The sequence below is a fragment of the Micromys minutus genome (assembly GCF_963924665.1).
Source record: "Micromys minutus genome assembly, chromosome: 22".
NCBI lineage: Eukaryota > Metazoa > Chordata > Mammalia > Rodentia > Muridae > Micromys > Micromys minutus.
Genome location: NC_137957.1, coordinates 11,516,681 through 11,537,008, shown reverse-complemented (window position 1 = coordinate 11,537,008; position 20,328 = coordinate 11,516,681). Strand labels below are relative to the sequence as shown.

At 47.2% G+C, this 20,328-nt stretch overlaps 1 protein-coding gene across 1 annotated transcript in view; it reads left to right on the top strand.

Moving 5' to 3' along the window:
* Positions 1 to 20,328, top strand: part of PPM1H (protein phosphatase, Mg2+/Mn2+ dependent 1H) — a 233,462-nt gene that overhangs the window by 177,845 nt on the left and 35,289 nt on the right. The gene's annotated exons all lie outside the window — the stretch shown is intronic.

Below are 20,328 nucleotides of genomic sequence, written 5' to 3'. Positions count from 1 at the left end.
CCAGCACAAGTCCATGGTCTAGAGCTGACCACTGTTGACTAAGACCTTACTCTTTCTGTCTGAATAATGGGCACGATGGTGGAGTTGGGTGAAACAGGGTTGGTGTGAGAAGCCACCGCCCTGCATACTGAAGTGTGCATATGTGATACGCTCTTCCTCCCTGAGATCCTAGTGAGGGAACCTCTTGCCAGCCTGAAGGAAGACAACTTGTCTTCACCATGTCACCAACAAAGGCAGAAAATTTATTATCTCTTCTTCATTGGTCAAAACAAATGATCATAATTCAGATTGCCATGATAATGACATTGTACCTGGGGGTCTGGGACACAGTGTCGTGAAGGAACAAATTCAGCTACCAGAGGAAGACAGAGACTGGTCTGAAAGACTTCTGGTTGTCTTATTTTTGCTAAGTGGGGAATCAGGTCCCAGGCCCAGTTTACTCCCCCTCCTCCTCCTCCTCCTCCTCCTCCTCCTCCTCCTCCTCCTCCTCCTCCTCCTCCTCCTCCTCCTCTTCTTCCTCCTCCTCCTCCTCCTCCTCCTCCTCCTCTACAAAACCAGTGAGACGTGCTAGAGAGTCAATGTCTGCTCTGTCTGTTTCTATAAACTATTGTTTAAAACTGATGTGCCTCCTTGTTTCAGCACTGTGGCTGTCTTCACAGTGCCACAGGGCACTGTACAGTATGGAGTCGCAGGAGACTCTGTGCAGTCCACAGAGCCTAAAAGATTTGCCCCAGCTCCAAAACAGGGGTAGATTGTCGGGTAGAGCCCGTGACATTCACAGCCATCCTCTGGTCGTTATTCTAAAGCCTTCAAATACACTTGTGTCCAATCTGGAAAATGAGCACTTCTTGTTCAAAATCAAGTAGAAGGTAAGGGCAAATATGGTCTGGTTTGTTAGCGCATGGAGGAATTCAGATATAAAAGTATCTCGGAATTTGGAAATACATCAAGAAGGCAAGAAGTGTGTGCGATTGTGAGCACAGGAAGAAGAATCCATCTAAAATGATAAGGTAGGGCATAATCTAAACACAGGGGATGATGAGAATAGACTGAGGTTGTGTTGACGGAAACGTGGGACGCTAGGCAGCAATTTAGAGTTCCTGTGGGACGATATAAGCCGCTCTTGTGTGTTCCTGGGGACAATTAATTGAAAGGGATGTCTTCAGTAGGTTATATTAAAGGAAGTGTGGGGTAGACTGACTTCAGAAAGCAGACTCAGATCCGCAGGGGAAAGGTGGCATAGCCGGCTCTTCCACAGACATAGATAAAATTCGAGGTCTCCTGGTGTAGCTATAAGGGCACAAGCAGAAAATGACAAGAACAGAAACAGTAAACAAACTGACTTAGGTTTGCACACAAGGCAAACAGTCAGTGTGTGACCAGCACCCAGTGCTTGTCACAAAGTGGCAGGCATCCCAGGATGAAGGAGGAAGAGGGAACAGTCAGTTGAGTGAGCCAACAGTCAGTGAGAAGAATGGGACCCAGGTAGTCCTTGAGATGTTGAAATTGAGATGAGGCTGTTTGCTCCTTTCTAATCCAGGGTGCGAACAGGGCGGAAGCCGTAGGAATCTATACCATGTCTCTGTTGTCCTAGGAAGAGTGTCTTTGAGGCAGATACCTGGCCTGTTCCCTTCACTCAGGGTGGAAAAGGCATGGTGCTTCTTATGGGCTTTGGAAAGCGCTTTGGAGGATAGGAATCATGAACTTAATAGATAAGCCTCTTCGAAAGGCTGTAACTGTTCACTCACACTGTGTGATGAGCTTAGGGGTTTTTATGTTCCTTCTTTGTGTCTCCTATATCTTTCCCTTTAACGAGGCTAAAGTGCCCTCATTTTGTAATTTTTTAAAAGTAAGTCCAAGAACCCGGTTGATGCACTTCACATAGCAGCGGGTGGGCAGGCCCTTTGTCAGATTTCAGGGCACCGCCTTCTCTTCCATCACCACTCCCGTGTGCGTGTGAGCCCTGGTGCTTCACACGAGCCAATGGGCTGCTTCTAATTGCGTGGAACCTCGCATGACACTGAATCACTGGGGAGGCAAGACGAGAAAGGTTCAGTCAGACACGATTTGATTTGCTTTCAGGGTAATTCCCAGTGTGGCTGTTGACTTACAAGCTTGGCTGTGAGCAGGATTTATGCAGGCCTTTGTGTGTTTTTTACCTGTTCTCTCTTATGGTTTGAAACGGGAGGAGGGGAGCCTTTTGCATCTTTGTGAGAGGAACTTGGGAAGTTTACAACCCACTTACACTGCAGCCTGTGCAAATACCGTTTCCGACCCAACTAGAGTAAGTTACACTGAAAGTGTTCTCAACACTCTAACAGAAAGCTTCTGATCAAGCATGGTTGTTTTGGGTTTTTTTTTTGTTTGTTTGTTTTGTTTTGTGTAGCATATTTGTTTGTTTGTTTGGTGGGGGGAGAGGGTTGAAAAGGGTCTCCCATAGCCTCAGCTGGCCTGGAGCTAGCTAGAGATGGAAGCCAGGGCCTTGTGAGTCCTTAGGAAGTGTTCTGTCAGGAGCCACAGATTCAGGGAGAGTTCGATATAGTCACACACCAGGGCTATACCTCTGTTCCTCCCAAGTGCTGGGTCTTTAGGTGTGTGCCATCACACCTGGTTTTGCAGGCCCGAGGCTAGAAGCCAGGGCTTTCGGCACGCTACATAAACACTCTGCCAACTGAGCCACGTCCCCAGGCTGCAAGGAATCATTCTGAAACATGGTGTCTGCCGCCTTTCCCAGTTGTCTATAGAGGAGGAAGGTCGCAGAAATAGTTTATGAGCAGGGCCAGGGGGTTTGCAGCCTGTCCCCCCCACACACACACACCTCCTCCCGTAACACCTCAGATGACTGCCAAGTGGACTCCGATCACCGAGAGTGCTCCAGGATGCAAAGCATTCCTTACCTCACCTTGCCTCCTGTTTCTAGGCTTCAGAAGTAACTTGGGCCGTGAACTCTTGACTCTGAAATGTCTAACAGAAGGTCCACACACTCCTCTGCTGTTTAACCCTTGCAGGAAATTCCTAGTTGTGGAGGTTTCCCACTTCCTCTATTAGTCATGAGCCTAACAGCTGGCTGAAGTTACTGGAAGACCTAAGGACCAAGTCCCGTGATGTGAATTCCTCAGATGTTTGCCGTTAAAGTGGCCCGACAGACTCAGCACATCTTACAGGCCAAGAGACGGAGGCAGAAAAGTAAACTTGCTTGTCATTACCACACGAGTATGAGAAAGGGCTGGGGTGTGGCCCGAGATGCGGCATTTTAAGTGTGCACAGTTGCCTCTCTACTGCTGATGACGGGGTATTGAGTCCCCCTTGTCTTGGTCTCTCCGTTGAGCAAGTCAAGACCCAGAATTTCCAGTTTGCCCAGCTTCCATCACGTCACAAGTGTCAAACTACGACTGGAGCTTGGGTACCTCTTATTTCAGGACTCCTTGAGTGTCCTATGCCAGCCAACTTTCCCCTAGGGCAGCGGCTCTCAACCTTCTGAAGGCTGGCCCTTTAATACAGTTCCTCCGGCCGGGGCCATAAAATTACTTTTGTTGCTACTTCATAACTTTGATTGCTACTTTTATGGATGGTAATGGAAATATCTGATACGTGACCCCGGTGGAAGTGGCACTGGACCCCAAAGGGGTGACCAACCACAGGCATCTTTGTTCAGTTTTGAGCTCTGCAGAAAATGTAAGCCGAGGGCCCCCCCCTTCACCCTGGTGTCTCCTCAGCAGGCCTTTATGGACCTGAGGATGAAACATTGCATCTTTGAAAATGCAAGGCCCTGACTTTCCTCCCTTCTGATGTGACCCGCATGGACCACTAGCCAAATTAAAGCAGAATGCTTCCAGCTTTTGGCCCAGAGTGTGTGCACGGGGGGCAGGGAGGATGGTGTCCGGTCCGTTCGGCAATATCTCCAGAGAACCTGTGCATAGGGAAACTGACGCCTCTCATTAGGGGAGCACCGGGCTGGCATTCTGTGGTGTGTCTGCAGCGGGGAGGAGGTGTGGGAGAGGGTGTCAGCTCTGGGAAGCCTTGTCTCATAATTAAAGATGAGTCTGTGCCCTCCTGACAGGGACCCTTTCTCTCCCACCCTCTTGCTTTCTGTGCAGCAGCTTGGCAGGCCCAGATTGTTTAGAGGACAAAAGGTTATTGTCACCAGGCCCATCATAATGAAATTGGTTGCTTCCCTGGCTCCCCCCCCCCCCTCCTCTCCATCTCCTCTGATGGTTTGTTCAGCGGCTTGATTTACAAAGCCTTTGTCTAAGCGGGGGTGTTCTGAGTTTGTCCCTGGTGTGGCCTTTCCTTGCTCCCCCCCATCACCCACTCAGCTCTCACCTCTGTGCCTTGTGTGTCATTGGTCCCTGTGCCAGAATCCCCAAGCTGATGCCCCTCCTCCCAGCCCTTTGTGTGGAGCTGCTCTTGCAGGATGTGCCCTGTAGCTGGCTCTGCTGCTCTCTGAGCTGTCTTAGACTGTAATTTGCTGGCAAGCATCTTTGTTACTGACTTGAAACAACAGTTTCTCACAGCTGGCTCTGTGGCACCCGGGTCCCTGCTCCCACGACTGCTGGTGGCTTTGCGTTCTCGTGTAGGGATCAGTGTTCTCTGTGCCCTTTATCCACCACATGGGGTGCTGAGCCCAGGATGGCATGGGTGTGGGAGGAGGCTGTGACTTCACCCCTGGCTTCAGGCCAGATTCTCCAGCAGCTGTTCTGGGCTGATGGGATTTGTAGAGAGGTCAAGGGTCAATGAAGAAAAAGTCCGTCGTGCAAATGTGAGATTTCTTCCAGATGGTTCTGGGTATAAGCAGTGTATACCAGACTTCTTCGTTCAAGCCAAGCCTCTCTACCTATCACGCTCATGATGGTCCCGTTGAGAGGAGCACTGGGCGGATGCTGTGCTGTTAACATGAGATCACATGGTTTATTGCTCTGGGTGATGGGCGGTTTGATATTTTGCTCTGCCAAAGTCTCTTATTTGTAAAAATGCTTCCCTTGCTGATTGCTGCTGGCCGAAGTGTCTAGCTGGGGCTTGGGCAATGGGTAAGCTTTTTTTTTTTTTTTTTTTTTTGAGCTTCTGGGAGAAGCAGAGTCCAGAGATCTTAACCTTTTAACTTCCTCTCTTGCAGCCCTTAAACATCTAATGATTCTAAGTCAATGCTGTGTCAGTATAATTTTCCCCTCCTCTGTTTCCTTAAAGCTATGAGCAAATTGGGATTTTTCCACGGGGAAACCAATGGCCTCAGCCCCCCTTTTCTCTATTCAGCACACCCCGCCTCGACGAAGGCAAAGGGAGTTTCTCCGCTTTTCCTGTGCTCTCCAACGCACCATCCAGCAGCCACATGTGGTCACTTAGATTTCAATTAGTTAAAAATTAAATAAAATGAAAAATTAATTCACCAAGTCTCACTGAACACATGTCACTTGCTCAGTAGCCACACCTGGCTAGTGGCTACTAAATTAGATGGTGCAGATTAGAACATTCATGTCATGTGGGATGTCCTGGTGGCCAGAACTTTGTTCTGGATGATGGGAGAGCATGAGTCTCTAAATAGATTAGGTTAGCTTAATAGATAGATATTAGATTAGATTTACAGATAGATAGATAGATAGATAGATAGATAGATAGATAGATAGATAGATAGATAGACAGACAGACAGGCAGATAGGCAGGCAGACAGACAGACAGACAGACAGACAGCAGGGAAAGCCAAAGGGAAAAGTGTTTACTTTATATACCTCATGGCCCCTACTGAGATAACTGTGGCACAGGCTTTGCTCCACCTTCCAAATGTCTAGGGACTTCTGTCATGGCATTTAAGAATGACTACCTCATTTCCAGCTTTTCCTTTGCTGGGCAGCAGAAAATAAAATAAATAAATAATAAATAAATAAATAATAAATAAATGAATAATAAATAAATAAATGATGAATGAATGAAGAAAGAAAGAAAGGAAGAAAGAGAGAGAGAAAAAGAGAAAGAAAGAAACATATAAATAAATAAGCAAGCATGGTGCTGACCATGAAGGGAAGCCCACCTCATCTTCCCAAATCAGTAGCTTCCTCCCTCCCCCATTCTGTGCAGAAGCACCCTTCCAGCCTCCCCCCACCCCCAACCTCTAGGCTGCTGCCAGGTGTTGCTGCCTTCCTTTTACTTCTTGGGGAGTAGTTCAGATCCTGAGGATCTGGTTAGAAATAAGTTCAGTTGCAAGCCTTTCAGTTCCATTTCAGGGTGACCTTTATTCACCGTCTATAGCCTGGAGCCCAGCTCAGTAATGAAAAGACCCAGCCCCTATCCTTGGGCTTTCACCAATAATCCAGACATTTTCTGGAAAGAAAGACCCACTAGAGGCAGCCAGAGTGCATGTGTGGGGATGGGACATTCTGCGCAGGTGTTGTCCTCTCCCTTGTCCCTGTCAGTACATTCAGGTAGACCAGAGCAGAGGGGCTGGAGAGACGAGAAGAGCTTGCAGCCAACTCCAGAGCAGCACCCACATTTAATACAAATTGATTTTTTGAATCAAGCCAGAAGCTCTGTTACAGGAACCCCGGGCTCTCCCCTCCCTTAGGCCACCTCATAAAGTTCCAGTACTGACCGTCCTCATTAGCTAGCCTACTGATCCCCAGGCAGCCTTTAAAGGGACAGTACCCTTCTCTGGGGCTTGAATTTATGCCTGTGGGTCTAATTAGCTCAGCACTGTTAGTCTTACTTAGAAAGTCTGCATTTTCTAGCGGCTTGGCTCCTGAGTTTTACAGAGTAATTGAAAAAATTCAAACTCTCTACTTTCCTCTCTTGGCTCTTAATCACTCCAAACCCAGGCTTTGGGAATTTACTCGCAGATGTCTGTGGCTGGCGTTTTTTTTGGGGCGCAGAAGGATTTCTCAGTCCCACTCTGTTGCAAATCCTGACATTTCTGTTGTGCCGAGGACCGCACGGGGAAGCTTTTGAGACTCACCAGAGAAATATCACATTTTAATTTTATAATTACTTGAGAAGAAAGCAGGCCTTTCCCTAGTGAAGGCTGGTATTCATTTCCTCCCAGAAACTTGTGTTTTCGTAGTCCGATGATTATGGGCTGGCCTGGCAGCCGCCTGGTTCCTGGGCGCACTGTAAAATCTTGACTCTGGAGATAGGGTGAAGATTCGGCCATTGTCTCAGAGGACTTTCATCCCAAACCTCAGTAGATTTTCGGGTATGAGGATTGTCTGGGACCTGGACTGAGCCCCGGGCAGGGAAGTGGGGGGCTGGAGCCGTAGGGGGACTGGGTCAGCACCATGTGGAGAATGGCTTCTCCCTGGCTCACAGAGCCACCATGATGAATGGCTATTTGCAATGTGCAGGTTCGGCATCTTCTCAGGATCTGCAGCTCTTGCTGCAGGAGCAGCGGGGAAGAGAGCCATCCCTGCTGCGTGCAGCACATCTCCTGACAGTGATGAATGGCCCCACTCCCGACCCTTGCAGGAGGCCAGGGGAAGCTACAGGGCCTTTACAAATGGCCGCTAGCCAAGACAGACAGGCTTTGTCAGGCCACTGGGAAGAGGAAGAAACGGGATGCCCAACCAGCCTCATCCCTTTGGATGGAGCACACGTACACACTCGAACCTACCCTCACCTCTCTACTTCTACAACTGGATGGTCTCCGTGCCCAGAGTAGCCAGCTGCTTGCCGGCCTCTCCTTCTTAGGAGTCACAGTGTTTATCCTCCCTGTCCCACACCCTCCCTCAGAATGGTTGGGCTCTCCGTGCTCTATGAACGCAGGCTGGGGTGTATAGCACACCCACTCGCATGGGGTGTATAGCACACCCACTCGCACGGCTTCAACTCATCTGGGAGCACTGGGAAATGTCACAGGCAGGCCTTCAGAAATTTCTGTTGAGGTAGACAGATCAGGGATCACTGAACTCCCGGGGACCCTCTTTTTGTATTTTGAAGAACCCACTGCATGTGAAACATGACATTATGGGTGTGGTAAAGCCAGACTACCGTGCTGGGTCAGTTCTTACCTATGGCTTTTACAAATCTTACCACCCCACTCCGTGTGGTTCCTCCATTTGTGACAGGAGGCTAATTAGAGAACCAAGCCATGGTTACATTGTGACTTTGAAGAGTGTCTACTTCTATAATCATTAGACATGCATGTGAGTGTACATGTATGAGTGTTCGTGAGCATGCGTGTATGAGTATATGTATGAGTGTGTGTGTGAGTGTGGATATGCATGTGTGTATGAGTGTGTGTGTGAGCATGCATGTGTATGTTAGTGTGTATTATCTGTGCATATGTGCATGTGTGTATACATGTGTGTGAATGTACATGTATGAGTGTGTGTGAGCATGTATGTCTGTGCATGTGTGTATGTTTGTGAGTGTACATACATGTATAAGTGTGTGAGTGTGTGTATTAGTGTATACGCATTAGTAGAAATAACTTATTATCCAGAATACATCCAAATGTTTGTTCCATAACGTAATGAGAAGCAAAAAGAGAAGGGCAGGCTACTGAGAGGTGCAGGGTCTGCAGTAAAGTCAGGGTACGCTGGGCAGCTTTGCCATCAGTACAACCCCAGGACAGGACAGGGCAGGGCAGGTGAAGAGACAGGCTCAGCACTGCTGAGGTGACATCTTACTGTATGAGAGAGAGGCTACCAATGCTGCCCTGATCCTCATATCAACCCACCTCCTCCTGGCACTATACCTTCTACATGTTAGTTACATGAGACTATTACCAGCAACAATGTCTAGCCAAGACAACCCTGAAGTAGTTACACACTGGATGTGACATAACTAGCTAGACCTGTCTTTACTATGGTGTCTTAGTTAGGGTTTTACTGCTGTGAGCAGACACCATGACCAAGGCAACTCTTAGAAGGACAACATTGGGGCTGGCTTACAGGTTCAGAGGTTCAGTCCATTATCATCAAGGTGGGAGCAGGGCAGCCTCCAGGCAGGAGTAGTACAGGAGGAGCTGAGAGTTCTACATCTTCCTCTGAAAGCACAATACCAGCACAATACTGACTTCCAGGCAGCTAGAATGAGGGTCTTAAAGCCCACATCCACTGTGACACAGCAACTCCAACAAGGCTACACCTACTCCAATAGGGTCACACCCTCTAACGGTGCCACTTCCCGAGCCAAGCATATACAAACCATCACATACGGGTCCTTTGCAGAGTCTTTAGGATGCTGGGTCATTATCTGAGTGTTTTTTTTTTGTTTTGTTTTGTTTTGTTTTTTGTTTTGTTTTTTTATCCTATAGGATTCTTTGGGCCTGCACTCCCTTCTTGGTCCCTGTGGAGAAATGTAGAGGTCATTGACAAGGGTCTAAATTCAGGACCAGAGCAGCAGTAGGAAGCAGTTGTTCTGGGGAGAGAAGATTGGGTTTGGGAGTGACTTTGTGCAGAAGGCTGTTAGACAGGGGTCTCAAGGGGACTAATGCTACCAGAATGGATATTGTTTGCAAAGAAACAACACAAGCAGGGGCCAAAGGGGTTAAGGTAGAATGTGTGTTTGGGGAACTTAGAAGCCAGAGGTGATATTCAAAATGTTTTAATAATCAGCGTGGAGGACATAGACCCAGCCTGGCGTATACAAGAAACCTGGAAATCCCCTGCTGTGCTAAGCATTATTAAGCCTTTATTGACTACTGCTTCTTGGGGACTCTTCAAAGGACCCAGAGTACAGACAGGAGATTCATTGGGCCGAGCTAGTCACTTCACAGCCGGTGTGTAATTATTTCAGGGTTGCGCACAGTTAAATTGGAGTGTGTCTGCTAGACATCATTGCTGGAGGTAGTGTTGTGTAACTAAGGTGTGGGAGGTGTAGAAGTGTGCACCAAGTGACCACTGAACTCACAACAGCATAGAGTCACACCCCCTGCAGAACCAGAAAAGCCATTTTAAAGGTGGGATGAATCTGCATTATTTACATTTTCTCCCTTATGAGCACTGTACCTCTGTGAATAAAGGAGCATGCGGGGAAGGCGCAGTGCCAGTGGTGTGCTAAGAAGAAAATAAGAACCAATCTCCAGTCATCAGTAAACTCCCATTGTAAGGGAATCTCAGACAAGCACACACCTTGACTCTTAGGGACTTCCCAGCTTGCCGAGAAAGCCTTTTCTTACATCCTCCCAACACCCCACTTCTGAGATCCTACTCTTATCAAAGATCGAGGCTGTTGCCCTACTCTGTGCACAGGCAGTTTAAGAGTAAAAGATTGATGTTGCTGTTTTCAAGACAACAGGTCTTGAAGTGCCAATCCAGTATGGCGTGGAAACAGCTTCAGAGTCAGTGGGCAGAGTACTGATTTAAAACCCCGAGGGCTGCGCTCACCCTGGGCACCCACCTAAAGAGCAAGCTAACATCCACCCAGGTCTAGGCCCTAAAAGAACTAGGCCCTGTCCTTAGCTTGAGACAAGTCTCTTGAGACTTACACACAGTGAAGGGTAAGATCTTGTGAAGAGATGGATCTCCCTGGAATAACTGTAAAGTGGTTAAGAAGGAAGATTTTGAAGGCATGGTTATTCTATTTTCATTGCTGTGATGAAAGGTGGACTTATCTTAGGAGGGCTCAGAGCAACGGTTCTCAACCTTCCTAATGCTGCGACCCTTTAATACAGATCCTCATGCGTGGTGACCCCCCCAACTCTAAAGTTACTTTGCTACTTCATAGCTGTAAATTTCCTACTGTTATGAGTTGCTGTGTAAATATCTGATATGCAGGATGTCTGAAGGGGTCACTCAGCTCCGAGAGCAGTTGTGACCCACAAGGTAAGAACAGCTGGCTCTGAGCATGCCCCCCTCTCCTCGGAGCATTTAAGCCTCTGTCAAGGCAGAAAGAACATCACAACAAAGGAAAGCTATTCACTTCATGATGGTCAGAAGGTAGAAAGATAAAGGGAAAAAAATGGAGGACACGATACACCCTTCAGGAGCATGCCTGGAGGTGGGTGGGGTAGTACCACTGTAAAATAGAAAATGGAAGAGGGAAAATTAGGAATTCAAGGCCAAAATTAAATTATGTACATATATAATATATTATGTATACATTATATATACATATGTATACATGCATACAGACACACACACACACATAACAGGATTGCCTGGAAAAAACTCAGGGTACCCCAAGTCTACTTGTATAATAACCCAGGAAGTCTTAGGAATGAGGTGATAGCAGAAAGGTAACCAGAGGTCGTCTTTGCACCCCGCCCTCTATAATATTGTCTCATTTTGATACATGAGCCAGGCAGGTGTGTTCTTCCTTCTCACTGATGAGGACCAGACCTTCACCCAGACCCATGTCTCTTCCCTATGTATGAAGGAGGAGTGTCTGTCTAACTTATACATGTCTGCAGTCTGGCATAGGAACCGTCTTGTCCGTTAAAACAGAATTCGACTGTGGCTAGACTTACCCAAAGCATTCACGGTTCTTTAAGATCCAGCAGAAGACTTGGAAAAGGACCAACACACTCTCTGAGGTACTTGGGCTCTGCCTGTCTGGTCCTAATCAATCCAAGGCCCTTGCGTGGAAGGTCTTGAAGGATGTGCTATGTGGTGCAGTCCTAAGTATGGCTTCTCCCGGAGCTACAGGGCTCTATGCTCCATGACACAGGTGCCCTGATGCCAGAACAAGAAGGAGGCTCTGTGAGGGTTCTGAGGGCTGGCATGGAGACATAAGCCTACGTAGGAAGACTCTTCCCTGTGACTAGAAGTCTCCTGTAATTTTTCTCCCTACCATTTGTGGCTACATAGTCAGCTTTGGTCATCAGATTTTGTTGTAGATATTGACATGATCTCATACGTAAAAGGCCAGTGTCAGTGATTTCATATCTGTTTCAGAATGAATGGTCCCAGTGAAAGCTAAAACCACTCTCCATCCGTGCGTTTATAAAAGTGAGGCTCTGCAATCCGGGCCTGCGGGGAGAGTTAATGTTATTGATTAGAATAAGAAGCTCCCTTAAGGCAAGTGCTGATGTGCACCAAGAATGCAGTGAATCAGAAATAATTTTCAAATCTGGAATTTCCCTAGGAATCATTCCGAATGGTTTGTCCTGACATAGCCAGGCTCTCCTTTACATATACTTGATTCTGGTTTTCAAAACCTGTCTCCTCTGTAATGCCTTTCTGCTACTCATCCTGGGGATGTGAGTTGGGAAACAGTCTTTCCACTACCGGGACTAGAGAGAGCCTAGTCCCAGGCAGAAAGATTCTCAGCAAACATGAGGAATGAGTTCCTACTGTGTTTATCTGCTCAAAGCCTTAGTTTGGATTCTTCTGGAGAGTTTCTGTTTCCTTACCCAAAACTAACAGGGAATGAACAGGGAGCCATTCTTAGATTGTGAAACCAGCCAATGTACTAGAGTACAAAGGTAAGCATTTTTAACAAGCCAGGCAGCTTCAGATGGAAAAAAATACTGATGTCTGTCTATGTTATATATAAACATAAAGGCTGACTCAGTATGTGCTTGTTTATACCAGAGTTGGATTAATCCCACTGATCCCAGAGCATAAAATCTTCCCTCTAATCCAGTCGAGTTCTCAAGAGAATATAGATGGGCCAGTATTAAAACCCAGCTCTGTCCTCTCATGTATGTGGATGTGTGTGCGTATATATGTGTGTACATACATGTGTGATATGTATGTGTACATATGTGTGTATGTCTATGGTGTATGTGTGTGTGTATCTGAATGTGTGTGAGTATGTGTGTATATGTCTGTCTATCTGTCTGTATCTGTGCACAATCTTGACTATGCGTGCACACACAGCACATGTACACTCTTACCTGTGGAAGTTAGAGATGTGTGTCAGATCTTGTCCTCACCCATGTTCCTCCTTACATTGTGGAAGTGGCTCTCTCACTGGACCTAAAGCTTGCCTTTGGCCACACTGGTTGTCAAGTGAGCTCCGGGAAGCCACGTGTCCACCTAACCACCACCTATCAGATCCTCACACTTGTGCAGTACCCTGGTTTGCTTTTCTGTTGCCAGGATAAACGTACAACAAATACAACGTCTTAAACACTAGAGTCCATCAGGAAGGGAGTCAGGGCAGGAACTAAAGACAGGACATGAAGGCAGGGACTGAAGCAGAAGCCATAGAGGGGTGCTGCTCACTGGCTTGCTCCTCGTGGCTTGCTTAGCCTGCTTTCTTATACAACCGGAAGCCACCTGCCCAGAGATGGCACCACTCACAGTGGGCTGGACCCACCCACATCAATAATTAATGGGGAAAATGTTCCATAAACATGCCCATTAGCTAATCTGATGAGGCAATTCTACCATTAAGGTTTTCTCTTCTGGGAAAGTTTGTGTCACGGTGACAGAAACTAGCCAGCACATGCAAAAGGCAAGTTACATACTGGGCCATCTGTCCAGCCCATTGTGTTGCCTCTTTCTCTTATACATAGGCCTGGGGGGACAAGGACAAGCCTTTAGGACAACAGTTTTCAACCTGTGGGTCACCACCCCTTTGGGGGGGGCATCAAACGACCCTTTCACCACTGCTTCAGAGAAAAATATATGATTGTCACTCCCTAAACCCCTGCTATGGTCCAATACAAATGTCCTAATGGGTTTTCTCAGGGCTCACGGGTCAGCTTTGGGAGATTTCCTCCCAAAACCAGACCTTAAACCCCATTATGGGAAGCTCTCCCTGAGAGACAGGAGGCTCCCCTTTCTGTGGCTGAGATGGTGAAACTGTCTACCTCCTGGCTTTGAACCTAGTATACATAGGTGACACTATGAGCTGCCTTCTTCAGCCTCTCACGAAATATGAACCCTTTTCAGACTGCTCTATCTCCGTGTTTGTACTGGATCCAGAGGAGATCCATCAAGTGCATAATGGCTTAACACAGACTTGGACTAATACAAAAATAGTCCAAGGACCAAAATTAGAAAGATCAAATTTGCTTAGAGGACCTTAAATTGACCTTACCAGGGGCCATAGAACTGAATATCGACTGGAAGTTACCATAAACACATGAATTTAGGAAGCTAGTAAGTTTAACTATCAAAGGCTTACATACAGACACACACATATGCGCACGCACACACACACACATGCACACACACACACACACACACACACACACACACACACACACACACGGTTTGAAGGTCACTCAGTCCTGCCATGCAGCATTGAGCCTGAGACAAAGAATTTGAACCTGGCCAAAACATAAAAACTCGACTCTAAACTTCCTTTCAAGTACCAGATACTTCTTGCTTCCCTCAGACTCTCCCTAGGGACCTATCCCTCGAAGAGCCTCCTCTCCTTAAGCTTGCCTCAGACTCAGTGTCCCTGACCGTGTGGCCCCATCTCTTCAGCAGGCCAAGTTCCCACCCACTTGCGAACTTACAGTGTATCTGAGAATCTTCTCTAACACTTTGAAGCCAGATTTGGGGGGAAGGGGGGATGGTTCTTCAAAAATAACATTTGAAAAATAATACTAAGACTTGAATACCGAATCTTGCATGAGTGTGCATATGTGCCTGCGTGTACACATAGAGAGCCAGCAATGAGGGGATGAACAGGGTCCCGCCAGCACCACGTCAGGGGCAGGAAGCAGCCTCCATTTCCGCAACTCTGTGCTCAGGATCCAGGCTCGATGCCTGTGGAAATACAGATGGCTGGCAGAAAGAAAGAACAAAAGGAAGCATGAGGTGGCTACCAGTCCTACATTGCTTTTTCCAGGAAGTTCTAAGAAGATTGGGGGCGGGGGCGGGCCAGTCAGGGGAGAGGCAGGACAGAGGCCAGTATTGCTTAATTGGGATATTGCCAAGCTCTGAGAGCCACCACTGGCATTTGGGCTTCTACCCTGGGGTGGTGTTTCCTACTGGGCCTTTGGGATGCGAGCCACTGTTAAGACTATTCTAGGGAGGTAGCCTGAGATCACCAACATCCATTCAAGCCCACTCAGCATGGTGGGGGGACTCTGCTGTGAGGAGAAGAGCTCTCCTTTGGCCTTCTCCTCCCTCCTGGAGAGACAGTAGGCTTCCACAAAACCAATCCAGCAATTCTCCCTTAGATCTTTGGTATCCTACTGAGCCCTAGACCTATTTGGATAGAGGTGCACGAAGGCTTGTACATCTTTGACTGACAGCAGAAAAGGCTTACGTTGGGGTGGTTCAGTTGCTTGGCAAGATGGTGTTGCCTCTGTGGGTGTGTGCTGCCTCTGGCGGTCGGTTAACACCACTTCCTTATGGAGAAGAGAATGAGGTTCCTGTGACCTTAATAGCCCCCACCACATGCCTCATTAGCAAGCTGTCCTTCATAAAGGGCATATTAGCATTTAGCCCTAGCAACTAATCCTATCAAGGATCCAGTTGAAAGAGCCAAGCTCAGGCATTTCAGGGACTTTTCCCAAGTTCACGCAGCTAGTCCACGTGAGGATTGCAATGTGCCTTCCAAACCACTGACTCCCGGAGCCTGGTGTGCTGTAGCTCGCCACAGTGGGCGCTGCCAAAAGGGGCGAGCATCCAGGAAGAAAGATCCTCAAGGGAAGAGAGATGTCCAAGGCAATGTCGAGAGGTTAGTGGAAGAATGTGACTCATTGGTATGTGTCACTGGAAATCACAAGGCGACTGTCCAGATGATGCCATCCCCAAAGGGAGACCGTCCTTTTTAAATGACTTTGAAGTCCTTCTAAGGAAATCAACTTGGGGACATGAACCAACTTTTCTGTTCCTCTTTGTGGAGAAAGGTCACAACTTAGAAGAAAGGGAGACTGCAGGAATTAGCCTGTGCGGGTGATGTCCAGTGTGAATGCTGAGTTCCCGGTCTATGTTAAGAAGTCAGAGTAGGTGGCTGGGGAGGCAACTTAGTTGGTAGTCTTTGTGCTATATAAGCATGAGGCTCCCCAAATTCAATCCCTGGAACCCCCGTTTTAATCCCAGAGTGAAGGAGACAGAGACACGTATTCTGGGGCATGCTGGCTAGTCAGCTAAACTAACTGGTAAGCTACAGGTAAGGCTGAGAATCAAAACCATGAAGATTAGCCCCCAAGGAGTGACCCCTTAGCATGTCTGCTGCTCTCTATACCCAACATATCTCTGCATGACAATGACCTGCATCCCCTGTTCTTTCCCACGTCAGTATGGGAAGGGGTCTGGCTCAGCTCAGCACGGCAGATTCCCCCAGAGATCAGGAAGAACTTCATTCTCCTTTTTGACCTCCTCCTCCTCCCCTCTGCCTCTTCCCCTTCTTCCCTCCCACTCCCCCCCCCCACTGCCCCCAATGCTTGTCTGTCTTCTTAGAACCTTCCTCTCTTGAGTCTTTGCTATAGCTATTCCCTTATCTCAGCCCTGAGAGGAGATGGCTGAAGATAGACATCGAGGTGCATGTCCTAAGAGCCTCCCTCAAGTGGGAAGCATACCTGTCACCTGAGGAAACATACAAGATTATGTATGTTCCCTTAATGTAAACTGGACTTGATCTGGTTTCTTGGCAACTAGTACTGTGATTTTCAAAACTAACCATCCCAAAGGATACTTAGGAAATTCCTGGAGAAAGCAGGCATTCAGGGAACCATAAATGAAGTCTTAATTATGTTGTATGTTAATATATATCTACATATATATATATGTAGATATATTATATATATACTTATAAAAAGAGAGCTTAGAATTTTAATATGAAGAGGTAAACAAAAGCCCTCCTGACAGAGAACTTAGCCCTGATTTTTAGCTGAGAAAAAGTTATCTGAAGGCAAGGTGGGTAGAAACACCAAGAGAAACAGTGGTACGTTATGTTAGAGGGAAACTCGCCCAATGGAGGTGGAGGACCAGCCCTTGTTCATTTGCTCTGATGTTCAGCTGGTGAGTGGGGTCCGTCCACTGTGCGCCTGCAGACAAGGTTGGAAATATGAACAGAAGGTTTTCGTCACAGAACTAAGGTTCAAAATGGAGACCAGACAGGGTAAACTAATTCCCGGGGTAGTTTCTGGCCTTGCTAAGCGTGTGTTGTGCAGGGTGGTAGCGTCAGGGCAGTGGGCAGCGGGAAGCACTGCTTTCTCAGCCACTATCTGTTCCATTGTAATTCTGTGTAATTTAAAGGCACACATGCATTGACCACACCTAACGGTGGAGTCTACCTTCAGTATGTTTCCACTAAATCAGATTCCTCTCACCTGCCTTCCCATCTATTGTTTGAGTGGAAAAGAAAATTGAGGGCCCTGGAGAGATGACTCAGTGGTTAAGAGCAGTGGCTGTTGTCTTAGAGGTCCTGAGTTCAACTCCCACAAGTTCAGCAACCACAAGGAGTCTCATAACCTTCTATAACGGGGCCCAATGACCTCCTTTGGAGTTCAGTCATTCATGCAAAGCACTCAAATCCATAAATAAATGCATTTTGAAAGAAATTGAGCCAGGTGTGGTAGCATATGCTTTTAATCCCATTATTCTAAAGATAGAGACATGAAGTAGAAACTTGAGGGCTTTTTGGAAAGTCGGTTGGATGCAGTTTCGCTGGGGCAAACACGTTTAGGAACGTTTCCTTAAAATGGACACAGGAATGAAAGGCTCAGGCAGAGTCTGAAGGGACATCTCACTGAAGCAGACACAGGAGAGAGAATGTCCTGCTAACGCAAGCATGTGAAAGGACACTTGATGAAGGATTCTTTGCTAACAACACGTATGTATGGGTCCGCCTTACATTGTGTAGCTGAGCTGCATTTGTTGGGACTCCATAGAAAGAAACTCACCAAAAAAAAACCGTGTGGTCTGCTGCCGTTTGTTGCCTCTTCCGAGGACTCGGGCTGACTGGAAGCAGGTGCTGAGGCAAGGCACATGGAGGACATGATGTTTGGGGGGCAGAAATAAGTAGGACTCCACAGAGTGCTGGAGACAGAGCGTGGCTTGCTGGTACCATTGGCCGTTCAACGCTTGTGGGTCTTGAGTCTTTGCTGATGTTCACTTCCCTGAGAGAGGCACAGCTGAGAACTCCTGGCGTTCCTCCTGGTCCCTCCTGCTGACTGTCTCTGCTAGGTCTTGTCACTACTGTTGCTAACCCAACTCTAAGGAAATGGACTGCTGGTGTGCCCGTGAAATGGTTGTGAGTGGATTGAAATGCTACTGCTTGCTGACCTGTGAACTGACCCAACAAGACCTCTCTAAACAGGTCCTCTGCCCTCCCCGTCCTTTCTTTTCCACTATCTCTAGTGAGTGGGAGGCTACAAGGGAGGTTAATGGGTTTAAGAACCATCATTAAAAATAGCATTTAAAAGCAATTAAAGTTACAGAGCCGAGTAGATCTCTGTAAGTTAGAGACCAGACTTGTCTACATCGCAAATTCTAGGACAACGGGGGCTACATAGTTATGCCCTGTCTGAAAACAACATCAAATTCCTGGTTTAGGACAGCAGACTGCAATTAGCAAAGGTAAGATTAACAAGGGCAACGGAATCCTTCATTTGTATAAACCAGCCATTGCCCTAATAAAGCAGAGGAGACTGTGGCAAGAAAACCTTTATATCTTCTTCCTGTGGAGTGGGCCCATGTTGTTTGCTTGTGGGCCAGTGGGTGGGAGGGTGATGTTTATTTTCCTTCACGGTCTCAATCTGTGACCGTAAAGCCCTCGTATGTAGGCATGCACGCAGTGTAATTATCAGTTTCATTGATCTTTTAAGACCGAGGTCCAAATCAAAGGGATAATTTCATTTTTAATTAGACGGCATCTCAAGTGCTTTCACTAAAGATAAGTGCCAGACTTTCAGGACCAGAAAGCCCGCAGAGGGCCCTCGTCACAGTCTGTGATGTTTGATTAACAAATGCATTTCGTAAATGGCAGTGTGAGTGGGAGGGACAGTCCCCAAGGTCCTGTGACACATCCTTTGAAAGAACTGGAGAAAAGGAAACCGAGACATCCCATCCAGATGTCTTCCGAGCCCACAGACAGGGAATGTTGTTTGTTTGGTTTGAAAGTTTTTGAGCCAGGGTTTCTCTGTGTAGCCCTGAAGCTCAGTGTATCAGCCAGGCTGCCCTTGGCTTTACGGAGATCTGCTGGATTGCTGGGATTAAAGGTGTTTGCCATCATGCCTGGCCTAAAACTGTTGCTTACACTTCTCTGGGGGTAATTCCTCTCTGTTGGGGAAAGCTGAGGATGCAGTAGTGGCCCCTCATGAGCCTTGTCTTCATCCTTCACCTCATAAATATTCATAAAGGTCTTGATCCAATGTAAGAGTGCCCTGCGAGTATTTCATAAGCTCTTCAGCTCCTCTGTCTTAGCACAAGTGATGGCTTGACCGTGTCCCTGCTCAGTTATGTTATTATAGCCAGTGAGCGGTCTGATACTGGGATTTAAATAAATGTATTGAGACAATTTTCCAAATCTTCAAATCTGGAATAAAGGAATTAGTCCTCTGACCATATATTCTTGGTTATAACATCAAATGCAAACAACCTCGGCATCTTGGTGCTCTCAAATTCTCTATCCTCATCCTTCCTCCCAAGGAAGAGGGGAGCCTGGACAAGCTGGGAGTGTGGACACTGTAGTCTGAACAAGGGTGATGCAGGGTACCGCCCATCAGGGCTGCGAGCAGGTCCAAGGTTGAGGAACATCTGTCCTCCAAAGGACAGGGATGAGTTACCTTTTGTGGCCACAGATGAAGTAGTCAGGGATCAGACACAAGGGTACAACTGAGATGGTAACTTCCACTATTTACCCTCTATACACACACACACACACACACACACACACACACACACACTTCCTCTCTGCAGATCTCACTGGCTGCCAGGCAGTGGATTTATCCTCTTGCCATTCAGAATGTGTTTTGGTCTCACTTGCCAAAAACACTCTTTTCCTCATCAGACATTTGCTGGTTACCTAGAGAGAAACATCCCAAAGGTTGGCACTTCTTCACAGTGTTTTCTGGTATAGGGTCACTTGTGTAATATGTGACCCTGGGGAAGTACCTTAATCTCCCTCACCCTGTTTCCCCATCTGTAAGATGAAGTCTCCAAAAGACTTTTAAAAACTATACATAACTACCAAGTATCCACCCCAGTAAATTATATCTGCTGGGGTTCTTCTTAGCTCCAAGTCTATATAGACTCCCATCTGGTTCCCATCTAATTCTTGAGGGATTTTTTGTTTGTTGTTTGGTCTCTGCTACTTAGATTCAAACCCAGGCATCGCCCATGCTGGGTGTGAGTTTTCCCTTTAAGCGGCACCTCTAGTCCCAAGCCTTGATGCTATTATTCAAGACTTTCTATCTGTACATGGAAGTCCGCTTACATAATGAACTCTGCTTGGTACCCAGGAAGAATGAGTGGGAGGGCGTGTTGTTGTTTGTTCTCTCAGCACAATGTTTATCCTTGTTTGTTGCTGGAGGAGGAGGAAGGGTTTGTG